General features: G+C 40.5%; 1 protein-coding gene across 1 annotated transcript in view; it reads right to left on the reverse strand.

Moving 5' to 3' along the window:
• Positions 1-26564, reverse strand: part of LOC109464106 — a 57363-nt gene extending 30799 nt beyond the window's left edge. Inside the window, exon 1 of the mRNA XM_019761040.1 lies at positions 26508-26564. The gene's annotated coding sequence lies outside the window, so the exon portion shown is untranslated. The remainder of the gene's footprint in view (positions 1-26507) is intronic.
• Positions 26565-27404: the final 840 nt, after the last annotated feature.

Raw genomic sequence — 27404 nt, forward strand, 5'->3', positions numbered from 1 at the left:
TTAGGGGGGGGGGGCACAGGGGGGTGTACATGCCGACCAGATTGGGGACATGTTGAGATTTTTTTCAAAATCAAGCATTTTTTTAAATCAAATCAAAAATCAAAGTCAATAAAACGATCTCAAAGCAAATTCAAGGATCTTTACCTTCGCCAAGAAGGTTATGTTTTCAGGGGCGTTCATGTGTCTGTGTGTGTGTGTGTGTGTGTGTGTGTCAGCACGATAACTCAAGAAGGCTACGATGGATTGTCTTGATATTTGGTAGGTGGATAGGTCTTCATGAGACGTGGAACTGATTAGATTTTGGGCCTCCTAGCGGCTTGTTATGGTACTGCAGCTGAACTTCCGGTTTTGATATCTCGTGATCTAGACATGCTAGGGTGACGAAATTTAGATGGTAGGTAGCTCTTGTGCTGGGGAGGAAGTGACGTGAGTTTAGACCCCCTAGCTGCTTGCTCTGGAACTGCAGGGGCGTTAGTTGAAAAATGTTTAAAGGCGGATAACTCAAGAACCAATTGATGGATAGTCGTGATTTTTGGCATGTAGGTAGCTGAAGTGATGCTTGACATAATAATATTACAATTATGCAAATATTAATGTAATTTGCATAATTAATGAGGAAAATCTATAAATCAGCTGCATTCCATGAAAGGACTATTCAAGCTTGTGTCATATGTAATTAAGAACGGCAGAAATACAGGCAGATATAAATTTTGCAAATGAGGACTTAATTTGCATAATTAATGAGAAAATGTTATAATTACATAGTGGTAACTGCCTGGAATTTCATACTTGGGATATTTGAAAGCTATGTGAAGGTGAATATAGTTAAACATAATTTATTCAAATAAGGACCTCATTTGCATAATTTATGAGGAAATGCTATAATGGCATTCTTTGATAAGATAAGACTGTCTTCTGGTGTAGAATATGATCAACAGATATAATTGATGCAATGTAGGATCCTATTTGCACAATCAGGGGGATTAATCTATAATTTCTTAGTCATAAGGGCTAACATCATTTGGCGAAGGTATGAGATCGTGGAACTCTAGTTCTTCATGCAGCCGTTTGAATAGCTACACTGCCTACAGTGTTCCTGCCGATTATGTTCAGATGCAGCTTTGAAGTGACATAGAATTGAAACACAGCAAAGTTTCATGTCAAAAGTTTCCTGGCCGTGAAACCTTTGTAAAGTGCAGTCACCAGTCATTGAACGGATATCGCTATTTCATGATATTCACTCTAAACGATGCAAACGTCTACTAGTAAGTGTGTCACGATGGGCACAAACTAATACCTGCTATAACTTTATAAGGCAAACATACATTCTAGCAATGCAGACTTCGAATCGTATCATGAGATTGACGTTGCTTTCTTATATTGAAACAAGGAGAGAAGCAGAGAAGCTCCTTGATCGAAAGGTTGCTTGTTTTAAACCATAAGAATATATACAATGATCGGTTTTACTGTGTCCTAGGTTAGACATGCAATTGTCCGACTTAAAGGCTTCCAAGGGGCGAGAGGGGGGGGGGAGATCTACGGAATACGGAGGTATATGGTGAAATCGCTAACGATCTCACCCCCACTGGAGGGCGAAATCGCTGGGGGCCGAGATCACTGTGACACTGGCGGTACCATTCTGAGCGCCCACTGTCGTAACTTTTATTGGGTGAATGCTGTTCACATGTGGCCATTGTTTTGTACCTCCGTGTTACCGGTATGTCAGATGTCTCACCGACAGACTTACCAAGTTCATGGCTTCCACCCAGGTTTTCTCGCTCAGCCGCATCTGCTTAAGTGCGAGACATTTATTTTAGGTCGGCAAAGAAGCCAAGGATACCTTTCTGTAGCCAGGAGAGCTGCATGCACAGCACTAGAACAAAGAGTATGAGAGAGAATGCCTTTGGTACCACAAGATGGTGGCCAGAGCTCGTTGGAAGCTTTGGCCAGCGATTGGTTGCGTGACTGAATACGCCCTATAGAGATAACTGACAATACCTGTGAAGGGCTCCCTCGAAGCTGTAAGCACCTCTGTTGTGGACACACTGCTTACAGAGAAAGCTTTGCATGTTGTTTGACCAGGAGCGTCGGACATCATCGTCAATGTCATTGACACAGCACCTAAAGAGAGATAGAGGAAAGACCAAGGCATTGTCACATCATCTCCAAGTTAGCCAAAGGACCTGAAATTTGGTATAGGTTGGATACAATCCCACAGAACTTTATTTACACTTTTGGAATTTGTCACTTTTGTATGTAACGTTATGTAAAATGGGACATTTTTGGCTCCTATGCACTAATACCAAAACCAAATGACCTGAAATTCAGCATAAAGGAAGCTTGGCACGAAATGCTTTGACTATATAGTGTTCACTATTCAGATTTAACACTTTGAAATACTTTTATTTAACTTATTTTGAGTAAAAACAGTGATTGTAGTATGAAAACCCAAATCCCCAACTGACAGTTCTAAATAGAACACACGGGTTCATTTGTGCAGGAGGGGTAGGTCCATTTTTGGTGGGGGGTTGTGGTGAAGCTGCATTTCTTCCTGAGCAAATGCATGAATGTTGGCCTTTCTATGGGAAATTTGGAATGGGGAGTAAGAAAGGATGAAATGTGCTGTATTTGCTCTTGAGCAAATGTCGGCCTTTCCAGTTATTGGTATCATTTTTTACTGACATTTCTACCTATTTTATCTTATAGGATGAACCCATTATTTTTTGTGCACTCAATTCTTAAGGTTGTGTGCACCATTGCATCTGTTCCCCAAAACGAATTTGAAGCCGACCTGCTCTGGTGAATGGATACTGCCTGTCCAAATTGATACTGTCATCACCCTAGGATGTGCTTGAGGTTGAATATAACTCATTAACTGTTGCACACTGTTGCAAACTCCTCCAAGTATGCTTGTTAGTAGTAGATTGGAGAAAGGTAGATCTAGGTTGATGCTGTTGTTTTTTCTAATCAATACAAAGTGGCCCTGATGTAAACATCATTCATTTAATGATTGCCGGCATATATAGACACTACATTCTGTCTGGTGAGGGTAATTTTTAGTGTTACATGCACAAGTGTAAGAATATATCTCAAATCCCAAAACATTTCTTTCATTGAGTCAATACAGTGCCTTGTGTGTAAGTTGTAACATTATATGTATGGCTGCTACATGGCTGGTACATGTAGTCAATGAACACATGTCACTGATTGAAAAGCTCCAATATATGAGTTTCAATATGGTGAACTTACCTTTTGTTGCAGGATGAGCACAGTACCTCAGTTCCAGTATGTCTCTGTAGGGTTACAAGAAACACAAAGACTTTTAAGAACTCAATGCATCCTCTTGCAATAGACTTAGTGTATGTCCACCATGAAGTGACTATATCTTTAGGTATGGAGTGATGTTAATACCAACTAGAGTTCCCCGATCTCATACCTTCGCCAAATGATGTTAATCTTTATGACTGACAAATTATAGATTAGATTATTCCCCCCTGATTTAAAAAATAGGAACCTAATTTTCATGAATTATATCATTTTATCATAATCTCAACCAAAAAAACAGTCTTATATTAACAAACAATGCATTCTAGCATTTCCTAATAAATTATGCAAATGAGGTCCTGATTTGAATAAATTATGTTTAATGATGTTCACCTCAATTTAACTTTCAAATACCACAAGTATGAAATTCCAGTATGTCAATTACCAATGTCACAAGCTTTAAGGTCTCGGACCGGAGTTTCCCTCCGTATTTCGAGCAATTTGACACCCTCAGCCCGACGGGCTGTCATTTCTGTACTAAACGCGGGTCGGAATTTTTCACTCTTTTGGTGGAAAGGGGTGCCGTGCCGCTTATCAATACACTTGATTGATATTTTCTGCGCCCAATTTATTTAGGGGTAAATAAGGCACATCAAAGTACATTTTTAAAAAAGGGGTAATTTTTTTCGTCATTTTTAACCATGGCTGCATGGAAAAAACGAATTTTCCCAGGGTAACGGCTTAGTACTCGAAGAAGCTCAGAACCTAATGTTTCCAAAATTTGAATTTAATTAAAATCGATGCGATAAGTTTATCGCTATCTTCGATGGCCCGAACACACCCAGAACGCATATAGAACGTACAATCCCGGCGGTCAGGCGAAAAGGCCACATAACCATCCGCGCGGACGAATACCAGGAAGTCTTCGCTGGACCACCAACATTACGCCACCTATAAAGGCTACAACTAACAGGCTTTTCAGAAAATACAAAGATATGTACGCAGATATTACGATTTCAGGGATATCGCGGCCAAAACATACCATTCAAAGTCACGTTTCCGGCGATTTACTGCGCACTTACTTAGACTCTGGTCAGAATTAAACTCCGACCCGGAACCTTAAGGAGATTAATTTTCATAAAAAATTTTTAATATTCTTCAGAAACATTATATCTACCATATATCCAAATTTGGCTTGTATGCGATCATTACTTTTCCCGCGGCAGCGGTTTAAAGTCATGTGAAAAACACTGTGTTCTATGGCTACTTTTGCCAAGACGCGGCGCCTAGGCAGCTTTACAATGGAGAAATTAAAAAGTACCGTTTTTGGGGGTTTCGCTTTTCTCAAATCAGTTAAAACGGAAGGAAACGCCCGCTCTGGTCCTTGGCTAGGGATAGAAGTGGTTTTATCGTCCTTTCGGTGCTGTATACTTGCGGGAAACCTCTTTAAAGTTGGGATCGATGACGTCACGCAGTGACGTCATGCGTTGTCCAAGTTAAACAGCAGGGGGGCGCGTTTTTGCTTCACCGCTTTACATTAAAATGAAGAATACGTCAGATTTTGACCTTAGGCGATAGAACTGAGTCCACACTTTCCGAATCAAACGAGTCCGACACCAAACTCTTCACTACTTTGCCGTGAATGGCCTGTTAAGTAGCACAGCGCACCTTAAATGTGTGAAAAACTGCGTTCTTACAAGGCGCAAAACACAATCTGGGTGATGCTGCCGTGGCTAGGAGCGAGTAGTTGAAATAAATGCTGCAAAGTTGCGTGAAGTACTTATTAGGCTATCACTTAACACCAGCCAACGAAAAGAAGTTCGCGATTTTAAGCAGCCCTGAACCAAAAATCAGAAAACCTAGTTTTGCCTTAAATAGGCCTAAAACACTCTAATTTTGCTGTAAAATGTCTGTTGTAGTCACCATAAATGGATAGACTTGGCCGAAATTAAGGGGAAGTCAAATTTAGAGGTCGACTCACATGAAATGACATAGAAAATGAATTCATTTGAGAACATTTTATCGTCCAGAAACGATTAAAATTGCCCTTCACGGAGATTCGGGGGGGGGGGGGCGGGCAAAGGGGGAGGGGGGCGCCTAGGACCCGACATGTATATCCGGACTTTTGGACCCCAAAACAGTAGAATGGTGCGGTTTTTCGCAGAATCTGACAGCTTCGGCTGGAAAAATTAAAATCGATCGAATTTACGTCATCGATGACGTCATTTTCTGCGCATGCGCCGTCTTCTTAAGGTCTCGGACCGGAGTTTCCCTCCGTATTTCGAGCAATTTGACACCCTCAGCCCGACGGGCTGTCATTTCTGTACTAAACGCGGGTCGGAATTTTTCACTCTTTTGGTGGAAAGGGGTGCCGTGCCGCTTATCAATACACTTGATTGATATTTTCTGCGCCCAATTTATTTAGGGGTAAATGAGGCACATCAAAGTACATTTTTAAAAAAGGGGTCATTTTTTTCGTCATTTTTAACCATGGCTGCATGGAAAAACGAATTTTCCCAGGGTAACGGCTTAGTACTCGAAGAAGCTCAGAACCTAATGTTTCCAAAATTTGAATTTAATTAAAATCGATGCGATAAGTTTATCGCTATCTTCGATGGCCCGAACACACCCAGAACGCATATAGAACGTACAATCCCGGCGGTCAGGCGAAAAGGCCACATAACCATCCGCGCGGACGAATACCAGGAAGTCTTCGCTGGACCACCAACATTACGCCACCTATAAAGGCTACAACTAACAGGCTTTTCAGAAAATACAAAGATATGTACGCAGATATTACGATTTCAGGGATATCGCGGCCAAAACATACCATTCAAAGTCACGTTTCCGGCGATTTACTGCGCACTTACTTAGACTCTGGTCAGAATTAAACTCCGACCCGGAACCTTAATTGTCCTATCATGGAATGCAGCTGATTTATAGAATTTCCCCATAAATTATGCAAATTATATCCATATTTGCATAATTGTCACATAATTATATCAAGGATCACATAAGTTACCTACATACCAAAAATCACGACGATCCGTCAACCGGTTCTTGAGTTATCCCCTTTTGAATATTTTCAAGAATATATCGCTGCAGTTCCAGAGCAAGCCGCCAGGGGGCCTAAACTCACATTACTTCTTCCCCAGCACAAGAGCTACCTACCATCTAAATTTCATCACCATAGCATGTCTAGATCATGAGATATCAAAACCGGAAGTTCAGCTGCAGTACCATAACAAGACGCTAGGGGGTCCAAAATCTAATCATTTTGAGGTCTCATCAAGACCTACCCACTTACCAAGTATCAAGACAATCCATCAAGGCCTTCTCAAGTTATCGTGTTGACACACACACACACACACACACACACATACACGAACGCCCCTGAAAACATAACCTTCTTGGCGAAGGTAAATACCACAATAGCCCTGATTTCTGATTCTACAGGTGTTTGACTCCAGGTGTTTTAAGCAATCCTGTGTACTTGCTTTGAATTATTCTTCCAAAAACCCCCTCCTGACCTGAAAAGTACCTCTTTAACCCCTAAAATGTGCACTTTTTACTGCATTAAGTGTGAGTTTTGACTTAGGACAAACTGTATCACCCCCCCCCCCAACAAAAAAGGAATCTATCAAGATTGCACACACACAGACGGACATATAGGCACACTTTAGCACTGAACATCTCATGATCTCAATATTGTACTGAAACATCATGCTTGCATTTTCAGGTCATCACAACTTACTGATCCACTTGCTGTGTCTGAAAACATCATCTCGTTAGCCTCATTGTCAATGACTGGAGGCACTGTCTTCCGTTGTTTGTCTGGTGTTTTCTCATCCTGAAATCAGAGGATTTGCTTGTATAAGTCAACTACTCATAGATTTTCTTTTACTCAGAGTGATGTTAATACCAAATACCACAATAGCCCTGATTTCTGATTCTACAGGTGTTTGACTCCAGGTGTTTTAAGCAATCCTGTGTACTTGCTTTGAATTATTCTTCCAAAAACCCCCTCCTGACCTGAAAAGTACCTCTTTAACCCCTAAAATGTGCACTTTTTACTGCATTAAGTGTGAGTTTTGACTTAGGACAAACTGTATCACCCCCCCCCCCAAAAAAAAAGGAATCTATCAAGATTGCACACACACAGACGGACATATAGGCACACTTTAGCACTGAACATCTCATGATCTCAATATTGTACTGAAACATCATGCTTGCATTTTCAGGTCATCACAACTTACTGATCCACTTGCTGTGTCGGAAAACATCATCTCGTTAGCCTCTGGAGGCACTGTCTTCCGTTGTTTGTCTGGTGTTTTCTCATCCTGAAATCAGAGGATTTACTTGTATTAGTCAACTCCTCATAGATTTTCTTTTACTCAGAGTAATTCTTGTTGAAGACAAAAAGTTTGGTACTAAAACCCATTTGCATGAAGTTAGTTCCACACTTTTTGGTTAGTACAACACTTTTTCTGGTTAGCTGTCGCATCGGGAGTCAGGCATGCTCCTTGTGGGCAATCCAAGTAAACTTGTCAGGCCCAAGTAAACTATTTCCCAGTAAACTTGTCAGGCCCGTGGTCTATCTATAATGTACGTAACATAGCATCTATCCTTTTAGACTAAACTTTTACTGCACATCATGTTATTAAAAAATGGTTGGTATGATCAAAACATTACTCACATCCATTGGAAGAGTTCTCTTTCCTGAAAAACAATCAACATAAAGTATCAGAGCATTAAGCGTATGTATGTTTGCCTACTTGTCTACCAACTACAAAAGAAGATTCAGTTAACAATGTATAAGACGTATATGTGATGGTTGTCAGCCAAATTATGTTTAGATCCATAATGCACCATGTTACATACCAGAAAGCAATGGTTCAAAGCAATAGGATTTTGCACGTCCATTCTTGATGTATAGTGGAAAAAACAATGAACTCACTCTCCCCTGTTCCCATCCAAGCATCCCAAATCGCCTGTTCCGTGTCTTCCACACTTGTGCCATAGATAGTTCTGTATATGCACACCAAACACTCGGGCAGTAGCACACGGAAGATGTAGTCAGTTTCCTAAAAACATGTGAAGATGAAGATAATGGTGTTTGTGTTGATAAAGAAGTTGTTGGTGATGAAGATGATACATTCAATTACAGCCAAACCTTCCGAAGTCGGCGACCCAGGGGACCAAAGAAAAATAAAGTGGTCACCTTGGACAGGTGGTCTCCTTGAAGACACATGACTGAGACATGAATGGTCGAGATGTTGTAAGCAGTTTGTGTTTCCAGGTGGTCACCTTTAGACAGGTTGCTTGTGTCAATGGGGAAATTTTTGGAACCGAGAAAAAGCAGTCACCATGGCCAGGTTTGACTGTACAGTAAAACCTGCCAAGGTGACCACCTTTTCAAGCTGGCCACTTGTCCGTGGTGACTGCTTTTTAATCAACCTGTCCAAGGTGACCACCTGCCCAACACAACCGTGACTTTCTGAGTTGGGTTACTAGTACCTCGAGGACCGATACCTGAGATACCTGCCCATGGTGACCACATCATTTTAGATCATCTTATTGATTACTGATTATTGATAATAACGAATGGGAAATCACAGAAGTCAGCCAGCTTGCCTTGACTGCTGGAAGATGTTTTTGTGCGATATAAATTGTTCCATGTGCCACCCTCTGCACATGCATTCACCACAGAACTGAAGATACTCACAACATTTGACATTAAAACATCTCATCTTGGATGCCATTTATGTCTCAGTTAGGTTTTCACTAATGTCGCAGCATATAATTTATTATAAAGAGACCATAAGACAAATAGTTGATATATACATATAGAATACAACACGGGGTATTCCGTATGCGGCCGTCGGGCGATCCGACTCGCGGGAGGGCCGGGACCGAGGGCAATGCGGAATACACCGTGTTGTATTTTATTTATATCATACCCACCCAAGAAAACGCGCCTTTCAATGCAATATGAGCCAAAAGTTGGTGCCCCTAAACCCTCAAATGCAACAACATCAGTTCTAACATCCGGATTCTGTATTTGAATTTTCGAAAGGGGCACACGCGGTTAGGGCGAAACACGTTCGAATCGTTTTATGGAAGCCATGGAAGCGTTCGATAACGGGTTCCGGACCGGGCCGTACCGTAAAGTACGGCCCGGTCTGGAACCCGTTATCGCGGCCCGGGTATGATATAAATATATTTATATCATACTGAACTGAACTGAACTATATCATACCCGGGCCGCAATAACGTTCGATAACGGGTCCGGAACCCGTTATCGAACGCTTCCATGGCTTCCATAAAACGATTTGAACGTGTTTCGCCCTAACCGCGTGTGCCCCTTTCGAAAATTTGAATACAGAATCCAGACGTTGGAACTGATGTTGTTGCATTTTAGGGTTTAGTGGCACCAACTTTTGGCTCATATTGCATTGAAAGGCGCGTTTTCTTGGGTGGGTATGACATAAATAAAATACCGCGAGTCGGATCGCCCTCCGGCCGCAGGTCGGGCCGATACCTCGGGCGATACAGAATACCCCGTGTTGTATTCTATATATGTATATATATACATTGTATATTGTGATACCCTTAGCCTGAATAAACCCTTGCTCCTGGTGATAGCCACCTCCATTCATTAACATATGGCCATGAGCTAACTTCTTACCTCTCTACCATAGCGTGCCATCAGCAATCCATTGATGAAGTTGATTTGCTGATCTGTCACTAGTTGAGACATATGGAGCATTCCCAAATCCATCCTTCTTCCCACTGATGATTTGAAGATAGAAGAGAAAAAATATGGTGAGATTCTTAAAACCATAAAATGCGTAATGATCAACTATCACATTATGACAAAAGCAGGTGATTAACACTCTCAGCTGAATTATTATGGATTATAAAATCTTTGCCTATGATTACTTAATTATTGTACAATTGATCTTGATGTTTGATGTGATATACAGTTACTGTACATGCCAAAGATTTACTTACATCTATATCTATTTCCACTCATGAGGTGAAAGTCTATGTGCCTTTTATTTGCATTCGCTCCACTTTGGACGCCATCCAAGTGTGGGAACAATTCCTGTACTTTAACCGCAAGCTCATCCTCTCCTAAGTGCTTCAAGTCTGAAAACGAGGGAAATAAGTTGAATTAAAAAGAAAACTGTCACCAACAGACAGACAATGGTCTCTGGCCTTCACCAGTTCCTACAATTTCCCTGCATTGTTGATAAAAATACAGGACCCTACTCCTTTCACTCTCCTTTTCATAAACTAGTGCGCGAGGGAAACAAAAAAAGGACCAGATCTTTTAGTCCTGCATTTAAGTTAACCTATCCAGACACAAAAAAAATAATTGATGATTGAACCCTAGGATACTGTACATGACCTGCCTCATTAAGCAGTTAATTGATGTACGCATTCAACAAATTGTAGGGCCAGTTTACAAAACATCAAAGCAAACACACAGAAATACACACATCCAGACACACGTACACCCAAGACATACACAGATTTATTTGATAACAAAAATACAAAGAATAATATGAAATAAAGACTGAACTTTAAATTCCAACACTAGATACAGAATTGGGACTTGCCCCAAATTTCTGGAAATTAAAGTTAAGTCTTTATTTCATAATGATTTGTACCAACACAGACGAACTTTCATGCTAAGACAAAGATTAATGTCATATTTTATTCAGATTTCACCTTGTATGTATCTGTAAATGACCACCAATCACTGTTCTACATAATACTATGCAGAGATGCACTACAATGTCAAAATAGGATTTGAAACAGATACCTGCTGCTGAAATGCAAAAACTCATATGTAACTAGTATGAAAACTGTGTGTCCTTGTTTTTCAAAGATAGAAGAGGCTTGTCAGCAAATGCTTCAATGCTTATTATTCTAAATAGTATGTTGTTTTCCTTTGTGTTTGATATTAGATGGGCAGCTCTCTGGTGATAAGTGAGGAGGACAACCAGTCTTAGAGATGATGGACATTTCTGACGACATCTTCTCGGAAGCAGATATGCAACAGCCAAGAAGTCAATCCAATGCGGGAAAGCATGTGGATGTGACGGCATAAACCCCGAGTATCTCAAGTACATGTATGCTGGTTTGGATGACATAGTCCTGAGCTTTATCAACAAGGCTTACTCTACCAGTGAGTTACCAAAGAGTTGGAGGACGCTCAGCATAGTACAAGTACCGAAATCAGGAGAATGTCAAAACCTGACAATTACAGGGGCATCAGCCTGCTACGTATCTCTCGTCCTGACTATGACTTTGCGTACGACTTAGTGCTGATCTCTGAAACAGTGGAAAGAGCTTGTGCCCTCCTTGCAGAGGCAGAACGACACTGTAGGAGGATCAGCCTCCATTTGAAAGCCAAAAAGACCTAGTTTAAAATTCAACCGAAGACACACACTGTAGCTGCTCTTGATGGCACCCAGCTTGACATTGTCAAGGAATTTAGATACTTAGTAGGGTGGATTGCACAACATTGCATGACTTTAAATTGAGGAGAGCCCTTGCATGGAGCACCTTACACAGCATGAGGAGAGTATGGGACTCAAACATGGACAGTAAACTCAAGAGGCTAAGAGACCTGGACTCTGACGGTACACCAGAATGCTCATGAGGGTGCTCAACATCTCCTGGGAGGACCGTGTGACAAACTCTGTACTCTAAGATGACCTTCCCAGAATCTCCGAAAGGATGTTCAGAACAAAAGATACAAAAACAGAAAGGTCAACCATTATAAGGCCCAGTTTTCATCTTCAAATTTGCCTTCCTAAGAACTAGCAACTCCTCAGGGACACCCCACCCCCTCAGCACACAAAAATAGTAATTTTTAGTGTTTGTTGGAACCAAAATAAGAATGGATAATGATGTTTATGGCATTGGTGTAATAAAGGCAATATATTCTGTTACAGTACTTTCATTGGGCGTCAGGAAATTGTACTGCGATATGAACCATGTAGAGTAGTAAAATGTGAGCAAAGAAGGCGTTGACTATGATTATTCTCTGCTGACGTACTAATAAATCCTTAACTCTTCCCACCCGTTCCAAGCTTCTGTTGCACTTCTTAACTTCTTAACTACAATTGTATATGAGCAATGTGGTTGTTGTATGTGGGGTTTTGATCAATGTGTAGTGCAAATAATTTTTACTGAATAGGGTTCTCACCAGGATTTTTTCATAGCATAGGGGTCAGGCACAGAATGGCAACTTTTGTGGCGCAAAATCACTCATTGAGCCAAAATATTTTGAAACTCATAACCCTGAGACACTATTTCTTGTTTAATGAGGAACAAATTTTCATTCTTAAGTTATATTTTCCTTTTTTGCAAGATCTATGAAGGTTCTCCCTCCCAAAACACCCCTGCTGGGGTCAAAATCATAGGTTAGCCGTACTCAGGGGCTCCTACATGTATGCTACAAAGGCCTGGCTAGAACACTGCTGAGGCGCATACTGGTTTGCTGTTCCCACTTGTAAGCATTGTTTTGGAATTTCCGTTGTTTAGTTTCATCATGTCAAAAGAATAAGTTTCAGAAGACATAACGTGCAACTTTGCGATTTTTAGAGGGGGGACCAATTATGTCAGGCATTCTGAAACATTTGAATAAGTTGGCCATGCCTCATTGTCAATTAACGAACTATCCCTGACCCGCTTTATTGGGACAAACCACTCAGAACACACGTGTCCCGCTATCCCTCTTGGTGTTTACCATGTTATGTTATTGGCCATGATAAAGACAAAGAATAAGTTTTAGAAGACTTTAACTACTAACATGGCTAGAAAGTGTAAGAAGTGATGTGTTTTTGGGGTGAAAATTGATTTTGGGCCCGAAAATTTACTAAAACTAGAGAGGTTACAGAAGTTGAAATTCAATTGTTCTCGTAGCTAGAGGGATATCCTTCATTTGCCAACACAGTGTTTTGGCTTATTTCTGGAAAGAGACGGTCTCTTCTCTTTCAGGAAATGGATCTCCCAGAATGACGTCATCCGAACAAGACGTCACTCCAGGCCGGTCACTCACCCTAGTCAGTAAACCCACGTGGTAAAGTTCCAAACATAAAGGCCATGCTGATTTAATTATATGGATGACATCCTCTGGGAGCCCCAAGACTGATGTGATCGTGCGCGTGCGAATAAAAAAAAACGTTTGGCCAAAAAAAATTTTCTTTCATTATGAAATCTAGGTGGTTTTGAAGGTGGCAAATTTCAGGAGTATGGTTTGGCGAATAATCTATATCATCTAGTCTTCAAATTCATTTATTTACATTTCCGTTTTTACGTTAGATTTTGGCATTCTACGACAATGGTATCGTTTCCCAATATTTTTTTTAAGTCACGGTTATATATTTGCTCAATTTGCTTTGTACGATTTACAGTATGGCTGGAAACCGCCGAAAACGGCCGAAAATTGATGCGCGCGTGGATTTCATCCATATAATCAAATCAACATGGCCTTATGCTGTGGCTGTGGAGCTTCCAGGTTGGCCCGAACACACATGTTTCGAATTATCACTGTCGATACATTCATCAAAATGAATCCTTGATAGGATAAAATAATTGATATAAACATTGAGTTAAACAACATGGTCATACTTTATAAAGCTGGTCAACTTACAAGGATCCTAGCAATTTTAATATTCTAGGCTGGATAGAGATTTTGAGATTTTATCGAGTCTCTATGATGATGTTTATCATCTCTAGAAGTACCCATCATCGGATTTCGTCCGCAGATGGTAGTTTTCGTTTCCGTTAGAGGGTAATAGTTATCACGAGTACCACCCTTGACAAACCTAACTTTGGCAATGGTCTGCGTTAAGAGGTCGGTGATTTAAGGATAGCATAAGTGTGAAGTTTAACGTGAGAAACCTGGGGAAGACGGGATAGTTTCAATCGGTTCGTTTGTCGTGGTTAGATGAACAATTTGAACTGGAAGTAAGAATATGCTTTTTCCACGTGGCACGCACACAGGGTGCCAAAAAATTAAACCTCATTGTAGACACTGATAATCGTTTTGAATGATTTAATAAGTTGAATGAGTTTGTACTCAATCTGTTGATTGCAGAGCATAAGTTAATATACAATATAGGAATCACGAGAAATTCGAATAATCGTTAATTCTGCTAGTTGTGCAACCATATAGCTACAACCCGAAGAACAGACTACACACCAACCTTTTCTCGCCTTCTTCTTCTTCTTTTGTTTTTTGACGGGCATTATAAGTTTTGAAGTACTCCGGGAAGCCAAGAGAGGGATAATGAAAAAAAAAACCGTCGGAGACTGGACTCGGTGAACGCACCCGCGCGACGCACAGAGGTTGTGGCCTGCAAGGACAGCTGTGTCTACGTAGGACACGCCTGCGCAGTTTGCTTGATGAAATAGATAAAACCGAGGGAGTTTGGTTAAATAAACACAGTTTTTGCTTTTATGTCTGCATTGGGGGGTCCTGTTGGGGGAGAAGGGCCCAAAACGGTCATCATCTGACAGTGACTGATTCCTCAGACAAAAAGAGTGAGAGTGTTTGTCGGTGTCATTTTCGATTCGTCATTTTCGAGGTTTTTATATTTTCACCCAAGACTTCTGTTACGTTTGCCTGTCAAGGTGGACGGATTGGGTTTAAAAAAAGTTCTCGCAAAGTTCCGATAATGGACGGAAAACTGGTGCAGGGCAGGCCAGATCAACGTCATTTTATGGATGACATCCTCTGAAGACCCACAAACTAGTGCGCGCGTGCGAATAAGTAATTCAGGTAAACCACAGGAATACACAGCTGGTGTTGTGAATTTGCGGCAATACATATACATAGCGACGTATATACGACAAGCCAACACATATACATACACACACATGCTGGATTTTTGCGGAATTTATCAATCGGCACTGTACATATGTACTATGCAGACATTGAGAGCCAGACATTGAGAGCTTTTTTTTTAGAACAGGCGAAAATAAATGCGCACGCGGATGTCATCCATAAAATTAAGTCAGTGTTTCCTTGAGGCCAAGGAATATTTTTCTCAGAATACGTAATACCTGTCCAACACTTTCAGGACCAGAAAAGTACAGACACAATATTGTTTGGATATTAAATTGCCGACCGCCTATCACGGAGCGGGAAATGAGTGCGTCATATTCGCTCGATATTTGACCGTCCCAAGCATGTCTCCTATACATATACATGTACATAGCGACGTAAGCCGACACATATACATACACACACATGCTGGCTTTTTTCGGAATTTATCAATCGGTACTGTACATGTACTTCAACGGCTCCCGTATTGTCACAAACTACTATGGTGTAGGAAGTAGGAGTGGTGACCGCTGCCACCGGTGTTGTATATTGGAGAGGCTGCTAGAATGACGACTGCACGGCTTGGGCCAGACTGATTCCATAGACACAAGGTCCCTGTCCTTAAGTGACACCAGATGTGATCACCCACCACTCCTACTTCCTACACTGGACTACGGTAACGTAAACAGGATGCTATGCAAATGAGCAATGCACACTGGGACACCCTGTGATGGGAAAGTCTATCTCTAACATATTTCTGATATGATTTGCTTTGCAGGATGCGGAAGAAAAGGAAGAACAGGCTTTCCGCCGTGACCTAGCAATCCTGGCCAGCTATGAGAAACATCTCGACTGCCCGAGGAGAGGAAAGGCGGCGCAGATGATGTATGACGCCTATGTCAAGTTAATGAATTCTGAGTAAGGTAAATCTCTCCCAGTGTCTGTTTATTGCGAAAGATCAAGGGTTACAATTCAACTTGGGTTGACAATTGACCAGGTGAGATACCTTACAGGTGAGTTACGTGTATAACGTTTCACTTGGGTTGACAATGGACCAGGTGAGACACCTTACAGGTGAGTTACGTGTATAACGTTTCACTTGGGTTGACAATGGACCAGGTGAGACACCTAACAGGTGAGTTATGTGTATTTCCAATGACTGTTGACAATGGACCTGGTGAGACTCCTTACAGGTGAGTTACGTGTCTAACTTTTGCTTTTGTAGGAATTTACTGGCACTTGTAGGAGCTGTGACTCCGAGAGGCCCACCAATACTTAGTGTTAGAACATTATTTGATTCTGTATAAAATTGGACAATGTATTGCCCATGGCCTGTGTAAATAAGGACTCTGTTGATGTGAGCTTTGATCCTTTTTTTAATTTTAAGTTCTTTTTAAAATGTTATTAGTCAGACTGTATGATTTGAAATGATATGGCATACAGGTATAACAACTATTTGAACAACTTGAACTATTTTACATTGCAGGTGAAACTGTCATGACTACATTGGACCAAGATTAAACCCTTCATTGGAAACAGGCTGCAGTTCTTTTTCCAATTTACATGTACACATGTACTACCATTGTGTTTATATTGAGGTCACTAGCTTTCAGATAAACACATGAACAGGTAAAGAGAAGTGTTCTCATATTTACCATTGTAGACTATAACTCAGCACATTGTGAACTTTTGTATACATGTACGTATATACAGAAAAAAGTGCACAAATCAAGATGTGAATGATTTAACAAAACTTTGTACAATTGCTAGGCTTGCCTACCGTGAAACTCACCTGGTAGATATTGTGTTCATGATAATGATTGTGTGAACTGTAATTTCAGAGTTCAAACTCTAGTACAATACTGTGAAAGAAATGAATTACAGATCATAACGCTGTAGATACAAGCACCTTTATCAACTTTATCCATTCTATTTCTGATGTTTTGTGACATAAGATTATTTGCAGAAAAGTCAGTGTAACTGTTGTATACATGCATTTTTACTGATCCCTGCTGCATGCTTCTCAAACCAGTGTGCTACCAGTAACCTTCTAGGCAAAGGTTCAACATTACAATGTTTCAGAGCAATGGGTGTGATGGCTTGGAGTTTTTTGCACTTGATATATACAGGTAATGTTATATTCTTAGGAGAAATATGATTCTTATACAAAGTGTAAAAACAAAGTGGAAAAACCTTATACTGTCAACGCTTACCACCATACACAAGAAATTATGTCTCAAGTTTACTTGTCTCTGTAAAGATAGATGTTTATGACATAATGGCCTATTTTCAGCATTTTGATCACCGTCGATGGCAGCAGTCTCTGACTCACATTTGACCCAGGATCCATGTTCATTGTTGACGTTGATATCTGCAATGAGAAACAGTTAATATGAATATGATGATGTTGGTGTCTGTACGACATGTACATTAGCTACTGCAGGAAAAAACTAGAATTAGTAGCCTCTTACCCTTTCTGTGGGAGCAGTTATCCTGGGTAGCATAGTCTCAAAGATCAGGCCATTCAAGTCCAAACACATGATTCACGTCACCATCAAGAACAGGTAGAGGAAGTTCTTTTGGTAAAAAATAATACTAGGGACCAGGTGAGACCAGTTAAGATAACGTACAGGTGACACAGGTGTGTTTCTGGCACTAGGGACCAGTTGAGACCAGTTAAGATACAGTACAGGTGACACAGGTGTGTTTCTGGGCACTAGGGACAAGGTCAGACCAGTTAAGATACAGTACAGGTGACACAGGTGTGTTTCTGGGCACTAGGGACCAGGTGAGACCAGTTAAGATACAGTACAGGTGACACAGGTGTGTTTCTGGGCACTAGGGACAAGGTCAGACCAGTTAAGATACAGTACAGGTGACACAGGTGTGTCACGGAAATGAAAAGAAACCTACAGTGGACCTCACTGGAAGACAGAAGAAAGATGTCTAGACTATGCATGATGTACAAAATGACTAATAAACTGGTGGATGTCCCAACTACTAAGTACCTAATACCAGCCCAGAAGAGAACAAGAAATAGCCACGCGTTCAAGTACCAGAGTTATCAACCAAGGATTGAGGTGTTCAAGAATTCATTCTTTCCTAGAACTATCGCAGAGTGGAACTCACTGTCACCAAGTACAGTAGGGGCATTGTCAATAGATAGCTTTAAACAATGTCTAGAGCTAGAAGTTCAAGGGTTAGGTGTAACAAGTCGATCGGTGTAATATAGCCAGCTGCCGCCGCGCCGCGTGCCTGTGAAGCTGGTGTGTTACGCCGAAAGGCGGTTATACCGGCTATACAGATACAGATACAGTAAGGATCACAATGACCCCGGGCGGGAGGACTCCAACACATACCCGAAGGCTATACCTAGCATGTATATTATGGTGAAATTTCGAGATGTTTTGAAAAAATCTCGACATGTTTTGCAAAAAATGTCGGGATATTTTGAAAAATATCGGGATGTTTTTCGGAACATAGGGATGTGATACAAATGAATTGCTTGTAGCTTTACGAGAGTTCAAGACAGAGCAAATCTGTTTACAGCAGAGATAGACCAGTATTGTAGGATACTAATGTCCAAATTTCATCCAAAAATATCATTTTGTTCTCGGTCTAGAAAGGAAAACGCAATTTTGCGTGATGCCGTCAAAATCGACCTAAATTGTCTATGCGAAACACAGCCGTTTGAAGGCGAGCTCGCTTTGCGCGAGCTGAAAACGCGTCAGTTTCTGTATCTTGCCTGAAACTGATTGAATTTCTTTCAAATTCGGCAGGTATGTTCATAAAAACTCACAAAGTTCCTGTATGAGTTTCCATACTGATGTCGTAATTAGTCATTGAGTTATTTACAATTGAAATGTCTTAATGAAAGCATAGATCGCTCACAACTTTTCAAAATAAAAGTTTACTTTCCTCCGAAATGAAGTAGTGCAACCATTGAAAAACGATGTGGTGATATCACTGAAAGGTCCTTATCAGACGTAGAAGATTGTGTTTATTTTATAATGCAAATCCCTAACTCTACTTTATTATTACAATATCGTACATTCCAGTGGGACTTTGGGGCATGGCCGAAAAATGAGGACAAATGAATTGCTTGTAGCTTTACGAGAGTTCAAGACAGAGCAAATCTGTTTACAGCAGAGATAGACCAGTATTGTAGGATACTAATGTCCAAATTTCATCCAAAAATATCATTTTGTTCTCGGTCTAGAAAGGAAAACGCAATTTTGCGTGATGCCGTCAAAATCGACCTAAATTGTCTATGCGAAACACAGCCGTTTGAAGGCGAGCTCGCTTTGCGCGAGCTGAAAACGCGTCAGTTTCTGTATCTTGCCTGAAACTGATTGAATTTCTTTCAAATTCGGCAGGTATGTTCATAAAAACTCACAAAGTTCCTGTATGAGTTTCCATACTGATGTCGTAATTAGTCATTGAGTTATTTACAATTGAAATGTCTTAATGAAAGCATAGATCGCTCACAACTTTTCAAAATAAAAGTTTACTTTCCTCCGAAATGAAGTAGTGCAACCATTGAAAAACGATGTGGTGATATCACTGAAAGGTCCTTATCAGACGTAGAAGATTGTGTTTATTTTATAATGCAAATCCCTAACTCTACTTTATTATTACAATATCGTACATTCCAGTGGGACTTTGGGGCATGGCCGAAAAATGAGGACAAATGAATTGCTTGTAGCTTTACGAGAGTTCAAGACAGAGCAAATCTGTTTACAGCAGAGATAGACCAGTATTGTAGGATACTAATGTCCAAATTTCATCCAAAAATATCATTTTGTTCTCGGTCTAGAAAGGAAAACGCAATTTTGCGTGATGCCGTCAAAATCGACCTAAATTGTCTATGCGAAACACAGCCGTTTGAAGGCGAGCTCGCTTTGCGCGAGCTGAAAACGCGTCAGTTTCTGTATCTTGCCTGAAACTGATTGAATTTCTTTCAAATTCGGCAGGTATGTTCATAAAAACTCACAAAGTTCCTGTATGAGTTTCCATACTGATGTCGTAATTAGTCATTGAGTTATTTACAATTGAAATGTCTTAATGAAAGCATAGATCGCTCACAACTTTTCAAAATAAAAGTTTACTTTCCTCCGAAATGAAGTAGTGCAACCATTGAAAAACGATGTGGTGATATCACTGAAAGGTCCTTATCAGACGTAGAAGATTGTGTTTATTTTATAATGCAAATCCCTAACTCTACTTTATTATTACAATATCGTACATTCCAGTGGGACTTTGGGGCATGGCCGAAAAATGAGGACAAATGAATTGCTTGTAGCTTTACGAGAGTTCAAGACAGAGCAAATCTGTTTACAGCAGAGATAGACCAGTATTGTAGGATACTAATGTCCAAATTTCATCCAAAAATATCATTTTGTTCTCGGTCTAGAAAGGAAAACGCAATTTTGCGTGATGCCGTCAAAATCGACCTAAATTGTCTATGCGAAACACAGCCGTTTGAAGGCGAGCTCGCTTTGCGCGAGCTGAAAACGCGTCAGTTTCTGTATCTTGCCTGAAACTGATTGAATTTCTTTCAAATTCGGCAGGTATGTTCATAAAAACTCACAAAGTTCCTGTATGAGTTTCCATACTGATGTCGTAATTAGTCATTGAGTTATTTACAATTGAAATGTCTTAATGAAAGCATAGATCGCTCACAACTTTTCAAAATAAAAGTTTACTTTCCTCCGAAATGAAGTAGTGCAACCATTGAAAAACGATGTGGTGATATCACTGAAAGGTCCTTATCAGACGTAGAAGATTGTGTTTATTTTATAATGCAAATCCCTAACTCTACTTTATTATTACAATATCGTACATTCCAGTGGGACTTTGGGGCATGGCCGAAAAATGAGGACAAATGAATTGCTTGTAGCTTTACGAGAGTTCAAGACAGAGCAAATCTGTTTACAGCAGAGATAGACCAGTATTGTAGGATACTAATGTCCAAATTTCATCCAAAAATATCATTTTGTTCTCGGTCTAGAAAGGAAAACGCAATTTTGCGTGATGCCGTCAAAATCGACCTAAATTGTCTATGCGAAACACAGCCGTTTGAAGGCGAGCTCGCTTTGCGCGAGCTGAAAACGCGTCAGTTTCTGTATCTTGCCTGAAACTGATTGAATTTCTTTCAAATTCGGCAGGTATGTTCATAAAAACTCACAAAGTTCCTGTATGAGTTTCCATACTGATGTCGTAATTAGTCATTGAGTTATTTACAATTGAAATGTCTTAATGAAAGCATAGATCGCTCACAACTTTTCAAAATAAAAGTTTACTTTCCTCCGAAATGAAGTAGTGCAACCATTGAAAAACGATGTGGTGATATCACTGAAAGGTCCTTATCAGACGTAGAAGATTGTGTTTATTTTATAATGCAAATCCCTAACTCTACTTTATTATTACAATATCGTACATTCCAGTGGGACTTTGGGGCATGGCCGAAAAATGAGGACAAATGAATTGCTTGTAGCTTTACGAGAGTTCAAGACAGAGCAAATCTGTTTACAGCAGAGATAGACCAGTATTGTAGGATACTAATGTCCAAATTTCATCCAAAAATATCATTTTGTTCTCGGTCTAGAAAGGAAAACGCAATTTTGCGTGATGCCGTCAAAATCGACCTAAATTGTCTATGCGAAACACAGCCGTTTGAAGGCGACCTCGCTTTGCGCGAGCTGAAAGCGCGTCAGTTTCTGTATCTTGCCTGAAACTGATTGAATTTCTTTCAAATTTGGCAGGTATGTTCATAAAAACTCACAAAGTTCCTGTATGAGTTTCCATACTGATGTCGTAATTAGTCATTGAGTTATTTACAATTGAAATGTCTTAATGAAATCATAGATCTCTCACAACTTTTCAAAAGAAAAGTTCACGTTCCTCCGAAACGAATGAGAGCAACCGCTGAAAAAGGACGTGGTGATACCACTGAAAGGTCCTCAATAGGCGTATATAAAAGATTATGTCAATTTCATAATGTAAATCCCTATCTCTACCATATCATTGCAATACCGCACATTGAAGGGGAATTTTGGGGGCATGGCCGAAAATAAAGAAAGATGAATTACCTGTAGCTTTACGAAAATTCAAGACAGAGCAAATCTGTTCACAGCAGAGATAGATACGTATGTCAGGATACTGTTGTCCAAGTTTCATCCAAAAATATTATTTCCTTCTCGGTCCAGAGAGGAAAACGCAATTTTGCGTGATGCGGTCAAAATCGACCTAGAATTGTCTATGCGAAACACAGCCGTTTGAAGGCGACCTCGCTTTGCGCGAGCTGAAAACGTGTCGGTTTCCATTACTCGTTTAAAACTGGACGGATTTCTTTCAAATTCGGCTGGTATGTTCATGACAGCTTACAGAGCTACTGTACGAGTTCCCATGCTGATGTCATAATTAGTCATCGAGTTATGTTCAATTGAAATTTCTTCATGAAAGCATAGATCTCTCACAACTTTTCAAAATAAAAGTTTACATTCCTCCCAAACCAATAGGTGCAATCAATGAAAAAGGAAGTGGCGATACCACTGAAAGGTCCTCAACAGAATATATAGAAGATTATGTCTATTTCATAATGTAGATCCCTAACTCTACATGTATCTTAGTATTGCGATGCCTTATTTGCTCAATGTGGGAGTCAGGCCAATCACAGAAATGTAGAATCTTGTTGAGTCCTAGAAATAAAAGAAAAGTTGTGAGCATTTATATAAAAACCAAATAAAAGTTAACTTTCCTCCAAACGAATGAGTGCAACCGCTGAAAAAGGGTGTGGTGATATCACTGAAAGATTGTGTCGATTTTACAACTGTTATTCCCTAATACCTTATCATTGCAATATACCACATCAAAGGGGACATTTGGGCATGGCCGAAAAATGAAGAAAGATGAATTGCCTGTAGCTTTACGAAAATTAAAGACAGAGCAAATCTGTTCACAGCAGACATACATAAGTATGTCAGGATGCTGGTGTCCAAGTTTCATCCAAAAATATCAATTCCTTCTCGGTCTAGAAAGGAAAACGCAAGTTCACATGTCGCGTTAAGAATCGACCTAAATTTGTGTATGCGAAACACAGCGAAGCGGAGGCGGCCTCGCTTCGCGCGCGCTGAAAACGTGTCAGTGTCTGTATCTCGCCTAAAACTGATTGGATTTCTTTCAAATTCGGCTGGTATTTTCATGAAAGCTTACAAAGTTACTGTATCAGTTCCCGTGCTGATGTCGTAATTAGTCATTGAGTTATTTACAATTGAAATGTCTTCATGAAATCTCTCACAACTTTTCAAAATAAAAGTTTAAATTTCTTTCAAATTCAGCTGGTATATTCATAGAAGCTTATAAAGTTACTGTATGGAATCCCAGTCTGATGCCGTAATTGGTTGACATTGGCTTCATTAAAGCATAGATTTCTCTGAAGTAAAAAAAAACCCACAGGTTTACGTTCCCCAAGAAAGATTGAGTGCAACCATTGAAAGGGGCTTTAAATCTGTCATTTTCTGAAGGTTTCTTCATCTCAATCACTAATTCCTACATTACCTCAGAATTGCAAAAACTTTCCATTATAAAGTCCTTTTAGTCTTTACACAGTCACTCCTATCAAATACTAGGGTTGTTAACGGCATGCATGATACATGATTTAATGCTGTTCATTTGCAGTTTGTGTATTGTATACTGACTTGAACTACACTGAAAATAAAAGTCTATTGAAACAATAGTGAAAAGATGTATTTCAGCTTTAATAATAATTGAATTGTGCTAAAAATAATATACAATGCATCATCAATATACAGGCAATCAATGTCTACAGGTACTACAGGTACTGAATCTAGTTACTATAATACCATGTTATGCTTTAAACAGTTCTATAAATATTGTTCTACATGCAACTAGGACAAATAGAAAACAAACAAACAAACAAACAGAATTGTTGTACAGTTCATCACTATAATCTACTTCTAGTTAGTCTACTTTTTGGAGAAAGAACCTGTCAGAATTAATATAACATAAGTAACGGTTCAGCATTCTTGTTGAGAAAAAAAGGCTGGCACTTCCAAGAATTCCAGGATGTGATGCATAGACAGCTCCATTTCCTGCTGTGTGATCTTTCTCTCCTTTCTGGAAAATACGTTGAAAAAAGAGAGAAATGCGTATGGTCTTCTTATCAGGTCTGAAGAGCTCAAGAGCTGTGAGCCATACAAACCTTACTTGTATGGTTTCTTAATTTGTCCATAGATAAAGGACACTGCAAATGTCACCTATACAGTAGTGCCTTACTGTTCCCCAGGGCTAAGAAATGTGCAATTCTTACCTGTACAGTGCCTTACCTGTTCCCCAGGGCTAAGAAATGTGCAATTCTTACCTGTACAGTGCCTTACCTGGTCCCCAGGCCTGAGAGCCGCGCAGATATTACCTGTACGGTGCCTTATCTGGTCCCCAGACCTAAGAGCCACGCATATATTACCTGTACGGTGCCTTACCTGGTCCCCAGACCTGAGAGCCGCGCAGATATTACCTGTACGGTGCCTTACCTGGTCCCCAGACCTAAGAGCCGCGCATATAATACCTGTACGGTGCCTTACCTGGTCCCCAGACCTGAGAGCCGCGCAGATATTACCTGTACGGTGCCTTACCTGGTCCCCAGACCTAAGAGTCGCGCATATAATACCTGTACGGTACCTTAGTTACCTGGTCCCCAGACCTAAGAGCCGCGCAGATATTACCTGTACGGTGCCTTACCTGGTCCCCAGACCTAAGAGCCGCGCAGATATTACCTGTACGGTGCCTTACCTGGTCCCCAGACCTGAGAGCCACGCAGATATTACCTGTACGGTGCCTTACCTGGTCCCCAGACCTGAGAGCCGCGCAAATATTACCTGTACGGTGTACTTGTTTAGGACAGAAAAATAGTTGTAGATTGTAATGCCCAGGCGTGGTATGTATGGAAATCCCCCATTAGAAAACAAACCAAGACAAAAGTATTTCAGGCATGCATTGAAGCTTTTCTTTTGTACGGATCCGATTCGTGGGTCATGAACACTACAAGATTCAATAATACCTACTATAAGATGTTGCGGGTAGCCTATAACATACCTGGTGTAAGCACTTCACAAACAGTTACACCACGGTAGTGAAAAGATGCTATCTTGCCCTTGCGGATCATGTGACTCGTGGTAGAGAACAGTGGGACGACTCCTACTTTGGTCTCCAGATACAAAAAAGGAGAATTGGTTGTCCAAGCACAACTCATTGAGTCTGAAAGAATCTCTAGTCTGCAAGGATCGGAACTTCTGTCCACAATGACAGTGATAGACTGTACTGGAGACAAAAATTCACAGCTACACCTCATCGAATAGAGAGGCTCGAGGAAGATTGAAGAAGATTGTTTCAATCATAGTTTGTGTGTAGATCGACCTGTGTTTATTTAATAGTAGGTCGGAATTAGGACACCCGTATAAATTTGTGATTCTGCTGTGCGTCTCCCAAACCATTATGCTTGGGTACAAGGCCCTGAAGTGAAATACACAGCTGTGCACCTTTAATGATTTTGAGCTTTATCAACGAAAATTATAACAAAAGTGCTGTTTGAGTTTCTTACTAATACCGACATACAGAATTAGACCCAAGACCCTCACGAGGCTCCCCTCACGCAGTCATGATCCGCACAGGAGTGGAAAGACGCCGGAGGAGTGCAACCCTCCCCTCCCCACCGCGAGGAATGAGTACATATGACCTCAACTCGACCCCAGTACATGTGACCTACTTACTTATGCAGTGCGCATCTCTGCCTTGTGCAAAAATCGTGAGATTGGTGTCCGCCATTTTGGGACAGGTGACGACAACAACAATAAAGTTACTGAGCGTTATTTTTTCTGCACATTTGAAGCCGAATGACAACCGAAAGAATCGTCAAAAACACACAAATAATCTACAGTCAGTCTATAGTTTTGAAGAACTTCATAAACATTTTAAACGTACTCACGCTACTAACATGAGTTACTTACAAAGTTACCGAAGGCCGATATCAAACAGTACCGCTACATATTTAACTGTTGTTCGACTCGATTCTCACCAGCGTTAAGTTGGTACTCTCGCCCTTATGTGAGGTGGAACGTTATCCACTAAAGTTTCGTTCTATAAACCGTCAGAATCCCGGAGAAGTGACCAGAACACCTGGCCATGATACATGCACACCTGAAGTTACCTGTTTAACACACCTGGTTCTTATAACGTACTACAACAGGCCACATGGACTATCAAAATGTACTTAATTTGTGAAAACAGCTGTAAAATAGACCTATTGCCTGGATCTAGGAAAACGTAGATTTACCACTAGCAGATATAGATGAGTTGGAGCCATAAATATAGGCCTTACCTGGATACGTGTTCAGGTAACAACTTTCTCTTTCAACCTAACTTCCTGGTCGCACCGTTGGGAGGTTAGAGGTCATTCGTGCTGTGATCTCGTACCCAGGATATGGTCCACGTCATCCCGGGAACGAGAGTAAAGTTCTGCCTACCACCACCACCACTGTATTGCTTGCAAAGTAATGTTTATTGAAAATATCCATCACAAAGCTGAAGTCATGATCTTGACAATTTGTCTGAAATCTGCCGACGCCTCCAACACGGAAATAAAAGACGAGAAGTTCCGAGTCTGGGAGCCGGAGGGAGTTTCTGTTCGCGGGTTCCTCCTGAGAGACTCTGCCCGAGAGAACAGAACTTGTGTAAACATGGCGAAACCGCCCAAACCGTTTACTTACGAGCTACAGGACAGGGAAAGGGCGAGGTTTAGCCTCGGGGCGGTTTGAGCTGACTTATGTTCATTTATACAATAAGCAATATTTAATAAATCTAATGGTGAAGATTTAAAGAAATTACAGGTTTCAAGGAACTTCTATTGTTTTGTTGGCTTGTCTGTCTCTGACGTGTGTTTCCGCACTGGATTGTCTTGTTTATTTTGTTATAATCATGTGTTTCTGTGATAATCAGAATGGCAAATGAATGATTTAAAACAAGTAGATTGTTCAAAAGTCCCACTCCTGTCCGTCCATAAAATCATTTTTTTTAATTCTTTTTTTAAAGAAATGTACATACAACGAAAAAACCGTGTGGCAACCCCCCTAATACAAATATAATAGTACACAGAATACATACTTCAGGTGTGACATTTTACGAAGAATATTTGTCTCGAATATCATGAAAATAATGCATTACAGAAATAAGGTTTGTTATTCGATGATGCACTCTTAAAGATGGCATATTTTACATA

The sequence above is a fragment of the Branchiostoma belcheri genome, unplaced genomic scaffold (assembly GCF_001625305.1).
Source record: "Branchiostoma belcheri isolate BF01 breed outbred unplaced genomic scaffold, Haploidv18h27 scaffold132, whole genome shotgun sequence".
NCBI lineage: Eukaryota > Metazoa > Chordata > Leptocardii > Amphioxiformes > Branchiostomatidae > Branchiostoma > Branchiostoma belcheri.